Raw genomic sequence first — 11,872 nt, forward strand, 5'->3', positions numbered from 1 at the left:
AATAAAATAAAATAAAATAAAATAAAATAAAATAAAGGCTGGAGACTGAAGAACTTTCTCCAGTGTGCTTCCCTGGTCCACAGCAAACACCTCTGGCCCCAGGCCTTTGTTTCCCTCTCACTGGTCCTTCAGTGAAACTAACTCAATAAATATCCATAGAGCTTTAATCTAGATGTGTGCAAGATATTGGGGGTTTGTTCAGCCACCATCAGACACAGTCTCTGCTCCATCAGTTCTCTCCCCGTTGTGGCCTCCAGCAGCTCCGCACGTTTGTTCGCTAGAGCTGCCATAACAGAATACTACAGACTGGTGGCTGAAACAACAGCAATTGATCTTCACAGTTCTGGAGGCTGGAAGTTCAAGATCAAAGTGTCTGTAGGTCTGGTTTCCTCCGAGGCCTCTCTGTCTGGAGGGGCCACTCTCCTGCTGTCTCCTGACACAGCAGTCCCTCTGCACACATGTGCTGTTGGGGTCTCCTCCTCTTCCTACAAGGACACCAGTCATACTGGATGAGGGTCGACCCTAAAGGCCTCATGTTAAATCACCTCTTCAAAGACCTTCTCTCCAAATATGGTCACATTCTGAAGTACCGGTGGTTAGAACGTAACATAGGAATTTGCGGGGACACAGTCCGGCCCAGAACACACTCTCCTTCTCCTGGGTTTCTCACTGGCTCCTGGCTCTTCTATCTCGGTCAGTAACATCCTCAAATCTTTTTCATATTTAACACACCAACAACCCACTCCTAGTCCCAATCTTCCCCCTGTTCTATCTGGCTGCTTCCCATCACTGCCAGGATGTGAAAATACCCTCAACTAGAAGTCACAAACTCAAATATAGAGGAGCCAGGAGAATCCTAAATGGACGGGATGGAGAACAAGAGAGTACTCGTGCCTGCTAAAGGTGGACGTCACTGTCCATTGCCAGCTAACTTCAGTCAGCTGTGAAAACAGAGCCCAGGGTACCTACTGTGTTTCGTAAGAGAACCCAGCAACATATTTATATGTAATTTTCCAAGTTTTATATGCTGATAACAAAACAGAAACTCCCCCCAAAACTGTAGGTGGGCCAAATAAAATAGGTTTATAATCTATTTTTCCCCTATTTTTTCCCTATAATCTCTTAAATTCACTTTCCCCATTTCCTGACCTGTCATTCATCCTCACATTAATGAAAACAGGCTTCTTTGTACCAATTCTTTTTCCCAGACCCCACTTAAACAGCTACTGCTGAAGCCGCCGTATCTTACCTGCCATGCTTCCCATCTCAAGTGTGAGCTCCTTGAAAGCAGATCCTATGTCTCTATGCTTCCAGTGCTGAGCACTGTGTCCAGCATAGAATGTGGGCTCAGGAAACGATTACTAAATAAATTGGCTTATCTCTTTCTCTAGAACAACCCAGTGCAATGGAGGAACGATAAAGAATCTTACCTTCAATAATTTTGTCAAAGCTCACCACTTAATTTACCTATTTGCTTCACTGGTTTAGCAAGATTCTGGACCATCATGTCATATATATACTCTTACATGGCACGACAGCTTAAAATCCCCACTTGTCCTTCAAATGGCAAAATTTGGCTTCCAAAGAGACAAATGCTGATATTCTCTCGTTTACCCAAAAGGTCCATTTATCTGCGTGCTTGACATTTTGGAACACAGTCAATCATCAGAAGGTAAGAAAAAAATTCTATGAATTGTCAGAATAGGTGATTAATGTTCATTCATGAATTTCACTCATAAGCAAACTCTTCAGGCCTTGACTCAGAATCTCCTGGCTTTTAATTTTTAAACTATTCTAACATAACTTCATTTCCAGGAGAAGTATATCAGGGCAGAACTATCTTTTAAATCTGTTAGACAGCCAGACCTAATTCCTGAGGTACCAGTTTGCTGCTTTGCGGAGGGGGTTCTTTTGAACCCACTGTGAACTACACTGAATTTGGCCTGTTCTCATCTATCACTTTATTCATGAATGGCCAAAATTACTCCAGAAGGGTGGAGTCTATGAAGATGACGATAAAAGAAGTTTTTGTACTTAAAAGGAGGCAGTGATTAAAATCATGGAATGTAGACATAAGAAGACAGAAACCTCGAGTGGTCCTTACAAGGAGATATAGTTCAGCTATCACAAATTAGCTCAAGAAAATAACTTGGGTGTCGTCTTTCTAACAAGGTTATTTTCTTGACCAGGAAGCTTCCAGTGTTCCAATGAAGTGCTCCAGACCTTCTTTTCTTTCACTATAAATGTGGGCATGGTCTCCCTCCTGGAGTCCTTCCCATGACATATCCAGTACAGTCATGCCCAGCATAGCCACATCTCTCCAGAGGAAAAGCAGAATGAATGTGAGGGATATTGTTCACTCTCATACATCGCTGTGTTTGTTCAATCCAGGCATAAGAGGAATTAGACAGGACTAGATTAAAAGTTCCCAGTTCTGGCCGGGCATGGTGGCTCACGCCAGCACTTTGGGAGGCCGAGGCAGGTGGATCACGAGGTCAGGAGTTCAAGACCGGCCTGGCCAAGATGGTGAAACCCCGTCTCTGCTAAAAATACAAAAATTAGCTGGGCGTGGTGGTGAGCGCCTGTAGTCCCAGCTACTCGGGAGGCTGAGGCAGGAGAATTGCTTGAACCCAGGAGGTGGAGGTTGCATTGAGACGAGATCGTGCCACTGCACTCCAGCCTGGGTGACAGAGTGAGATGTCATCTCAAAAAAATAAAATTAAAATTAAAAAAATTAAAAACTTCCCAGTTCTACTACAGTGTTAAGGCAAGTTACTAAACTTTTCTAAATCTTCATTTCCTCATCTGTAAAGTGGGGATCATCATATTAAAACCTACAAAAGGTTGAAATCATACTAAATTCAGTGGTATGATGAATTACCCATCATGCTATCTTCAGTCTCCACGTCTCAGCTGAGGTTTTCCCTGATGGTGCACATGTGGCAAGGATCAGGCTTTCTACAGAAAATCTTGAATGAAATAATATTCCTCTGCTATTTTTAGGACAACTTCAATTAGATGTGGAAACACTAGGGAAAAAAGAGTAGTCTTAAAATGTATTTTATAAAAATCTAGATACAATTTAAGCCTAAAATAAATTTTTAAAAAAAGAAAAACAAATTAGGGAGGCTGAGGCAGGAGAATGGCGTGAAACCAGGAAGTGGAGCTTGCAGTGAGCCGAGATCACGACACTGCTCTCCAGCCTGGGCGACAGAGCAAAATTCCATCTCAAAAAAAAAAAAAAAGAAAAGAAAAACAAATTAATCCAGATGATATATAACTAAACATCAAAATGGGGAAGGAAAGAAGGAAGGAAGGGAAACCTATATTGAAATCTATTCTACCATAAACCAACATGAGCATTTCTTAGAAGAGCCTAAGAGGAGTTCTGGGCTCTCTTAAGTAAAAGCAACACGAATCCCAGGGGTAAAGAAACTTGTAGTAAAGAGGCATTTAGACTCAATGAATCTCAGAGATATGAGAAATACAGTTAGGTTCATATGGAATGTTCTAGTGGTACCAAAAGCCACACAAAAATGACAGAAAAATTCTGCACAGAACTTGTATGCTTGAAAAAAAAAGTTACAATATTATTCTTCTCTTGCTACAAATGCAAAAAAATAAAATCAATAACCAATTCTATTTCTAGATTTTTATCCACTGTGCTGCATAAAGGCAATTTGGGGACTGTCTGAACAGAACTCCTAACTCAGCATCTTCTCAGACAAGTAAATTTGTCATTCTAACCAATACATAACTAGTCATACTATGGCTAAGAGAGCACTTTATATTTAATGCTTTAATAAAACTCTGAAAAGGTTGGGGAAACTTTAAAACCTTGGCCACTTTAGAGTAATTATATGAAATTTTAATATAGTTTTATAAACTTCATAATAGCTAAGTAAAAGCTAAATTCACAGAAAAATAATTCATATTAATTACTGAATTCACTTTTCAGAAGCAGCGATTCACCAAAAGTGCTGGCAGGCTCAGAAGCTTTCTGAAGGAGCACAGTTGCGTTCCCTCAACATTTCATTACTGGGCATTAGCAGGGAACGCAGTTCCATGCCAAACATATAAGGCAGGTTTTAGGACTTCAGATCACCTTAAACGCACATAATAATGAGTAGTCACTTCTATAAAGATACTGGATATTGGATATAAAAATTAAATATGTGTTATTTGACACACCTAGTCTCTATGAATAGGCTGTACCACATATAAAACATCTGAATTCTGGTGTGCAGGTCATTCACATTTAGTCCTCTCTTTTAAATTCATCTTTATCACCATGAGATCCTCATGACTTATCGTCTGGATGCATGTTTCTCTTTTATTTACACTGGCTCTTCTTCCATGTTCTCATCGTTATCAGTGGCCCATGTTAGCAGGTTCATCTCACTTTGTGAGCCTGAAGATCTCTTAGCGCTCCAAGATGGAACTAGTCAGCATGTGTCTTCTTATTTCCATCTAAATACAGCATAAGGAGTGAAAAAGGTCAATGGACTGGGAGTCACTAAATAAAGGTGATGTGGAAAACAAATCATAACATAGGAGTATAAGCTAAAGGAAAGGGCCATGATGGTGACATCTATCAAGGACACTTACAAACAGGAAAGACAAAAGGACATACAGAGAAACATTGCAGAACTTAGCTAAAGCAGAACAGAAAAAAGGAAAGCTCCAAAGTCCACAAAATCATAACAACAATGGGATATGAATCGTGTTTTTTCAATTCTAAGTGGAAGGAAGACCAATAACTCACAGGTGCCTGCTGGGGGAAAATCTGCTTGAGGAAGTTTTCTCATTTGAGATTCACTTTTGGGGTAGATGGGACCTTTTCCCTGTATCTATTCCTCAATCTCAAGTCTTCACAGGAACCACATTAAGAAGAGACAGGGCCTGGACAATAAAGAACCTGGGGAGCAGTAAATTTGGGGGTTACTCTTTTGCATTAATTGGTCTAGTTAACCAAGATGTGCAAACTGCCAGAGCAGAAGTAAATCTACATTCTCAAAATTTTTTAAAAAACGAAGAGTGACAGGGAAGTAGATGCCTCATTCTAGCCAAGTCATATCTGAAGAGAGAGTTGGGAAAATGGGTGAGATACGAAATTTGTGTCTATATGATGTAAGATAATTTAAGAATGATAGTTATTATCTCATAGGCTAAATGAAAGCACAGCTGTCTCTCTGCGTGCACATTTTGATTCTGCAACAGAGCTCCTACAAGAGACATCATAATGCCAGCAAATTAAACAAGGAGACTTTGAAAGGCCCAGTCACTGCGAACAAGACTGAGGCTAGTTCACTCACTTCACATGGTGCAGTGCATTACTAAGAGCCGATATGACTGTAAAATGTACCAAGACACGATTAAGCTGAAACCAATCTGAACATGTGGATAGTTCCCTCCTCGCTAACACTTCATTGATAATAGAGTTAAATATTCTGAATAGCTCATTTCTAAGGGATTACTACACTTCCCTAGTACTCAAAGTCATTTATGCCTTTCAACTTATTTGAAAGGTTCAGTAATAACGCCTCAAATATTCATGGCTTGTCATATTCTAAATACTGAATTCTTAGATGCAAACACCCAGCCCCTCTTAGGGCTAATGGAAGTGACATGTTTGCACCAAGGGAAAAACACACACATCTAGAAACCTGTTCTCTGCTGCTCATAGGCAATCATGTTGCATTTCCTCCCGTGGACGATGTGAAAATGCATTACTATTTATGCAGAACCATTTAGGTGTACAGGCACTTCCATAGCATCCAAGACTGCATTAGCCAAAACCAACTGAAGTCGTTTTTTGGCTCATGATCATTCAAGCTGAATCAATAATATTAAACAGCATGTGGGATGAGGGAAAACCAAGTGTAAAGCAACATTAAAACCCCTTTCCACTCAAGCATAATTCATTTTGATCTTTACTACTGGATTCAGCGAAAGGTCAAACCACATATGATGGTTTAGATTCAGAAAATATATTATTTCGCTGTTGAGTATCGTCTGAAATGAGGGCAACTAATTTAAAAATGGAAGCAATTTTAAAAATTTAAATGGAATAAAAATGTCTCCATCACAGAATATACAAATTAAGTCTCACTATTGATTACTGTCAACATTTTAAGCCTCCCTACTCATATTGGTAATGTCTTCAGTGCAACTTAATTTTCTTCATATTGTGTCATACACATTCAATGAACATCATTCCAGTGAGGGACCAAGAATGAGGTCAGAAATGGTTGTGATGATAAATTACAGACCTTAATAACTTCTGAACAATTTTAAATGTAAAAGCCATCTATAAGTCATTTAGCTTGATAGATGGATGGTTAATTAATTATACAGACTAATAAGAACCATTAATTATTAATCTGTACTACAACATGGCATAAGGCCAAGATCTTAAACATGGTCTGTATTAAGACCAAAACTTGGATTCAGAGTATATATAAGAAGAGGGAGGAAAAAAGAGCTCTATAAGAAGACTGTATAAGCAAAAATCACTTAAGCTTTACAAGCATAGAAGGTTTTATTAAAGGATTGGTCAGATTCATAATTGACAGGCCACTGAAATATTATCAGCACTGGGGTAAAAAAAAAAAAAAGGTAACTGGTTGATGTGGATGTTTACTTGTTCTTTTGTTTTTTGTTTTCAATGAAAGGCAGTTTGAAATTTCAGTCTTAGTGGTTTGTACTGCAGAATACTGAGATCAAGACTTGGGTACTTTTGTATACTTGCATTTCTTGCTCTTATGTGAGTCCCAAGCAGTGATGGGGGGCCACGCTTCCCCACTAAGGAATAATCACAGCCCAGTTTCTGGAAAGAACCCAAACTAGTCTAACTCCAGTCAATCAAGAGCAAGTCCAGCATGGAAACACAGGAGAACCAACCTGGGAGGGAACACACTGAACCGGTGAAACCACAGTCCTCAGTGGTCTCCCTGTTCACGAATTAAAACTGACGAGTGACATCTAACCTGGTAACTCTGTCAAAATCTTCACTAATCCTTTGACTTCAGTATTTCTCAAGAATGACTCTTCTACTACCAATATCAGAATCACCTAGTGAGCTTGCTTAAAATGCATATTCCTAAGTTACTTTTCAGACCTCTAGTAATAGGACATATTCCAGAGGTCTGGAAATAGGTAGCAGACCTCACCAAGTGTGGGACTGAGAAATCTTTGAACAATCTGCCCAGAATATTCCAATGTGCCCTAAAGTTTGAGAGTCACAATCCTAAGAGGATGCTCTTCATTACACCACACTGCAGCAATGGTTCCTACCATCATACCTACAGCGCACATGTCAGCCACATAAGAGATGCCAAACTCTTAATTAAGTGTAACAGGGTTCCTTGAATATTCCCTAAATATGTGAGGACATAGGCATGACTGGATGGATAAATGCACGAAAGAGAAAACTAATAGTACTTCTGATATAAAATGGGAATGCTGGTTCCTTTAGAATTGGCTCTACAGCACTTTGGGAGGCCGAGGGGGTGGTTCACCTGAGGTCAGGAGTTCAAGACCAGCGTGGCCAACATGGCGAAACCCTGTCTCTACTAAAAATGCAAAAATTAGCTGGGCGTGGTTACGGGCACCTGTAATCCCAGCTACTCGGGAGGCTGAGGCAGGAGAATCGCTTGAACCCGGGAAGTGGAGGTTGCAGTGAGCTGACATTGTGCCACTGCACTCCAGCCTGGTGGAAAAGGGCGAAACTGAAGGAAAAAAAAAAAGGATTGGCTCTACAAATCCATTCGCAGCTCTCCAAAAATCCCCCAAGTGCTCCAAAGTTCTCACAGTCTATATATTTGACCGTGTGATCTTAACTTCTCAGATCTTGACCAGAGAAAATTGAAAGGAAGGAGGAAGTGCAGGGCTTCAATTCTGATTTCCAGAAACAGGAGTGCAGCACTGCTTTCTACCCCGCATGGTGCGCTGGCAGACACCACCACTGTCCCAGGCTCATCTGCTGTGAAAACCGTTGCCTAGCAACAGCAATCAATGCTGTATTTCCTCTTCCCCATTTTCCTGAAGATTGAGACACTGCTCCAAGGTATTATTTTCAAATACCTTCTGTTTCACGTACCAAACATGTTTGTTAATTTTTCTATTATAGGAAAAACAAAATCATGAACCAAATGGGTCTAAGAATCCAGGAAAGAGGAGTGAGGGAAGGTCAGCATAGCACCAGTGCTTTGGGACTTGTTTGATGAAGAAAAATTCTTTGACAGCTCATTGACTTTATTTGCTAGACCCTTTCACTCTGCCATTTTAGAACTGATTTCTGCTACCTCATGGGATATGAAAGTCATCAGCATGAATTATCATTCTAAATGCAGATCCACAAGGTACTGCCATAAAACACAAAAAGCAAATGATTTTCAGAGACTGGTTGAATACACATCTCACATCTCTGTTAAAGCTCTTGTCTTGGTCGTATTCTTATTAACCAGTAACAAAATAATGTTAAAAATTTGAACATCTCTACACTGATACCACAATATATAATTCTTTCAGATGGGCAATGTTCCTGCTAAATTAATTGGTACCTGTGATGAAAGCATACAGACAATACCAATATTTAACTCAGGAAAAAGGTAGAAAAAGTACAGAAGAGGGAGTCAAAAGGGGAAAGAGGTAGTAATTTTTATCAATATGTCTTACCAAAATGACACTTAGGAACTTTACATGACATTTTCCAATAAAGAAACTTGATATTTGCTTGAAGTATACATGTGCAGATGTGTTAGTAAGTGGTGGAATCCAACAAGGTGGATATTGTGTGATATTTATTTTTCATGTTTATTGAACATCTACCGTGTAAAAATTCTATGGGTAGCATAAAGATGAGTAAAATGTAATCCCTGTACAATCCTGTGGTAGAAAAAGTCACATAAATACAGAAGAATAGACATTACCTCAGATAACCACTCAAGTATTTAGTAACAACAAATGTTCCACTTAAGGTGGATGATATCTACCACAGACAAAATGAGTAAATCAGAATCAAAAGCTTTTATTTTTTTAAAACGCTCAATACTGGTAAGGATGTAGTGACATAAAAATGTCATCATCTGCTACCGAAGACACTGGGCTGGTAAACTAAATCAACTTTTTCGCAGACAGCTAGCGATATGCAACAAAACTTTTAAATATGCAAATTTAAAATGCTGACACAGTAATTGTATATCTAGTAAATTATTTTAAGGAAATAAAGGTGCCAACAAAAGATATTTATTTCTGCTACACTTAAATAATAAATACTAAAATGCTCAATATTAGAAGAATGATTAAATGCATAATGGTAATAATTATATGATAAATGAGTACCATTAGGGTATTCAAGAATATTTTATGAAAGGAAAGAATTCCTATAATGTTAACAGGGAATACAAAAAAGCAGCCAATACATAAATGCATAGAAAAAATAGTGGAATAAATGAAAATGCTAATGATTGTTGGTGATTTTTACTTTCCTCTCTTTATTTTTTTCTATGCCTTTCTAGGTTTTTTGTATTGACTATCTACTGCATATTTGGTCACCAGAAAAATGTCTCAATAAATAAAATCTATCAGTCTCATTTGACTTCCTATTAACTGATCTGTTTTATTTCAACTCAGAACTTCAACTCTCACTGGTATCAAGTACTGCCAAGTTGAATGATAGTACTCTTAAGTTTCCCAAGCATTTTCAGACCAGCAGTTTTTCATTTCCATAAAGATCTAATAAATTTGGTTAATATTTTCCACAGAGAACAACTGTAATAGAAGCATAAAATTTAAGTTAATCTAAAAAACAAATATGTACCAAGCCCAAGGCATATGAATACAGATAGGACGTTCTTGGGTTATGAGGAACGGATTTCAGTAACGTGCTCTCCCTTCAGTGTCCTTCCAGAAGATATGGGGCCTCCAGGTGCGCATTTCTCTGGTGTCAGAATATACAATCTGTCTACAAAAGGAGCTCTAGCATCATCCAGGGCAGGGGATGACACTGTCTACAACTGCTAACCGTCTACCATCAGATAAACTAAAGAGTGAAGGATGCAGAGAAATGAATAAAATTAAAAGAATTCTGTCAAGGGAAATTAGTATTCTTTCAATCTTCCTCTAAATTTCATATGATGTAGACACAGATACACATGATATTACATGCTCTTTTTCTCAGTTACCTGTGACTATGGATGCTGACAAAAGCACTTTTCTAAACCCAAGCACCGAGGGCCAGACTTTCCAATGCTTACCCAGCAGCATATATATTAATACCTGCGTTACCAAAGGAGGAAACTGAAGATTTGGAATGGTGAAGTACATTGGCTAGGGTCACCCAGCTCATCCACAAGAAGACAAAACTCAAGTGAGTTTTGAGTCAGTTTATCTCCTAAGTCCATGTTTCTACCATTATAGCACATGTGACATTTGAGAAAATGGATAGGAGAAAGGCACCCACTGCAAAGGAATCACATGAGCCAAACAGGGAAGCAGAAATCAACAGGAAATTCTCAGGCCCTGCACTCCCAAGTCTGCTACAACAAGGGCAGGGGAACACTCAGCTTCCTGGTTTCTTCACCCAACCTGCCCTGTCTACTGCACTTCCATGCCAGGATAGTGGCCCTGCTGGAAGGTCAAAACCAGTCCCACTCTGACGCTCCCCTCCCTGGCTCCACTCTCACTCCAGCATGATGATCTTCTCATGATCCCTGAGATCTTAGCATCTGTAATGGCCATTGGCCACGGAGTAAACCCGATTTAAACCTGCCTACAAATAAAGAACTTAGTGTGCTTTTCTGCTGCTTTCTCTCATTGAATACAGTTCTCTCTTCCTTCAAGAAGAACCTTTCTGGAGCACCCTGAATTTTCTAGTTCATAATCTCTGTGAACTCTGCAGAGCTCTTGATAACCTGTTTGGTCCTGTTTGGTGACTCTCCTATAACACCAAAAGCTCTCTTCTAACACCAAGAGGCAAAAGATAGTCATGGTTTAATCTTTTAGGTACTGTTCCAGAATTAGCCAAACTTTGGTTCTTAATGTTTGTGTTTGTTTGTTTATAGAAATGGTGGTATTGGTCTAATGGAACACTAGAACTTGGTCTTTACAATGGCAAGTTGTGGATGATAAGGTTGAAAAAAACAAGAGAGGAGTCTAGAAATCCAGTCACAGATTAGATTTCACATCCTAGGTCACAAAACAGTTGGGAGATATTATATTTGTAAAAGCTTTATCTGGTAAAAGAATGCAAGATAACCAAAGAGGAGAGGAGACAAATGTCATAGCAATCTAGCTATGAGTTGTGTACTCTGTGCGAGAATGGTAAACCAAGCATGGCAAGATATCTCAAAGGAAAAATGAACAGAACTGTCAATTAACTGTATATGAGGTAAAACAAAGGAAAAAAACAGAGATGAGTTTTGAAACCAATATATTGAAGTTCATAATATCAGCTCATTTACTTAAGTGAAATATATGAAGGAATTGTTTAAAATAAAAAGTAAGCAATTTTAAAATTAGCATGCCAAAGTAAGTAAATATGTAATCAATATGCCCCTAAGAAGTAAGGCTAAGAGAGAAACTGCTTTAGATCAGTGGCCTCTTTCAGGAAGAGAAAAGGTTCTGCCCTATCCAACATTTTCTATAAGGACAAGAGAAAACACTTTTTCAATCTTCCAAAGACAGCTACCAGAATATTTAGGAACAGTCCTAAAAATCAAGAAACAGAATCTTCTGAATATGGAGGATTGATCATTAAAACAAAGAGGAATGGAGAATAGTGAAGCCATTTTGCAGCTAAACTTGCTGAGCCGCCAAAGTATCCGCTCATGTGTATGTTAGCAGTACCAGAAAAGCATATATATATATA

General features: G+C 38.9%; 1 protein-coding gene and 1 long non-coding RNA gene across 3 annotated transcripts in view; both read right to left on the bottom strand.

The window, feature by feature from the left end:
* SMYD3 (SET and MYND domain containing 3) overlaps window positions 1-11,872 on the bottom strand; it is a 594,032-nt gene that overhangs the window by 447,417 nt on the left and 134,743 nt on the right. The window lies entirely within an intron of this gene.
* LOC108528558 (uncharacterized) overlaps window positions 2,813-11,872 on the bottom strand; it is a 25,105-nt gene continuing 16,045 nt past the window's right edge. Inside the window, exons 2-3 of the long non-coding RNA XR_001885190.1 lie at window positions 4,192-4,470; window positions 2,813-3,029 (exon numbers count right to left, since the gene is read on the bottom strand). This is a non-coding gene — a long non-coding RNA (uncharacterized LOC108528558). The remainder of the gene's footprint in view (window positions 3,030-4,191; window positions 4,471-11,872) is intronic.

Source organism: Rhinopithecus bieti, unplaced genomic scaffold (genome assembly GCF_001698545.2).
Source record: "Rhinopithecus bieti isolate Rb0 unplaced genomic scaffold, ASM169854v2 scaffold_5132, whole genome shotgun sequence".
Classification (NCBI taxonomy): Eukaryota; Metazoa; Chordata; class Mammalia; order Primates; family Cercopithecidae; genus Rhinopithecus; species Rhinopithecus bieti.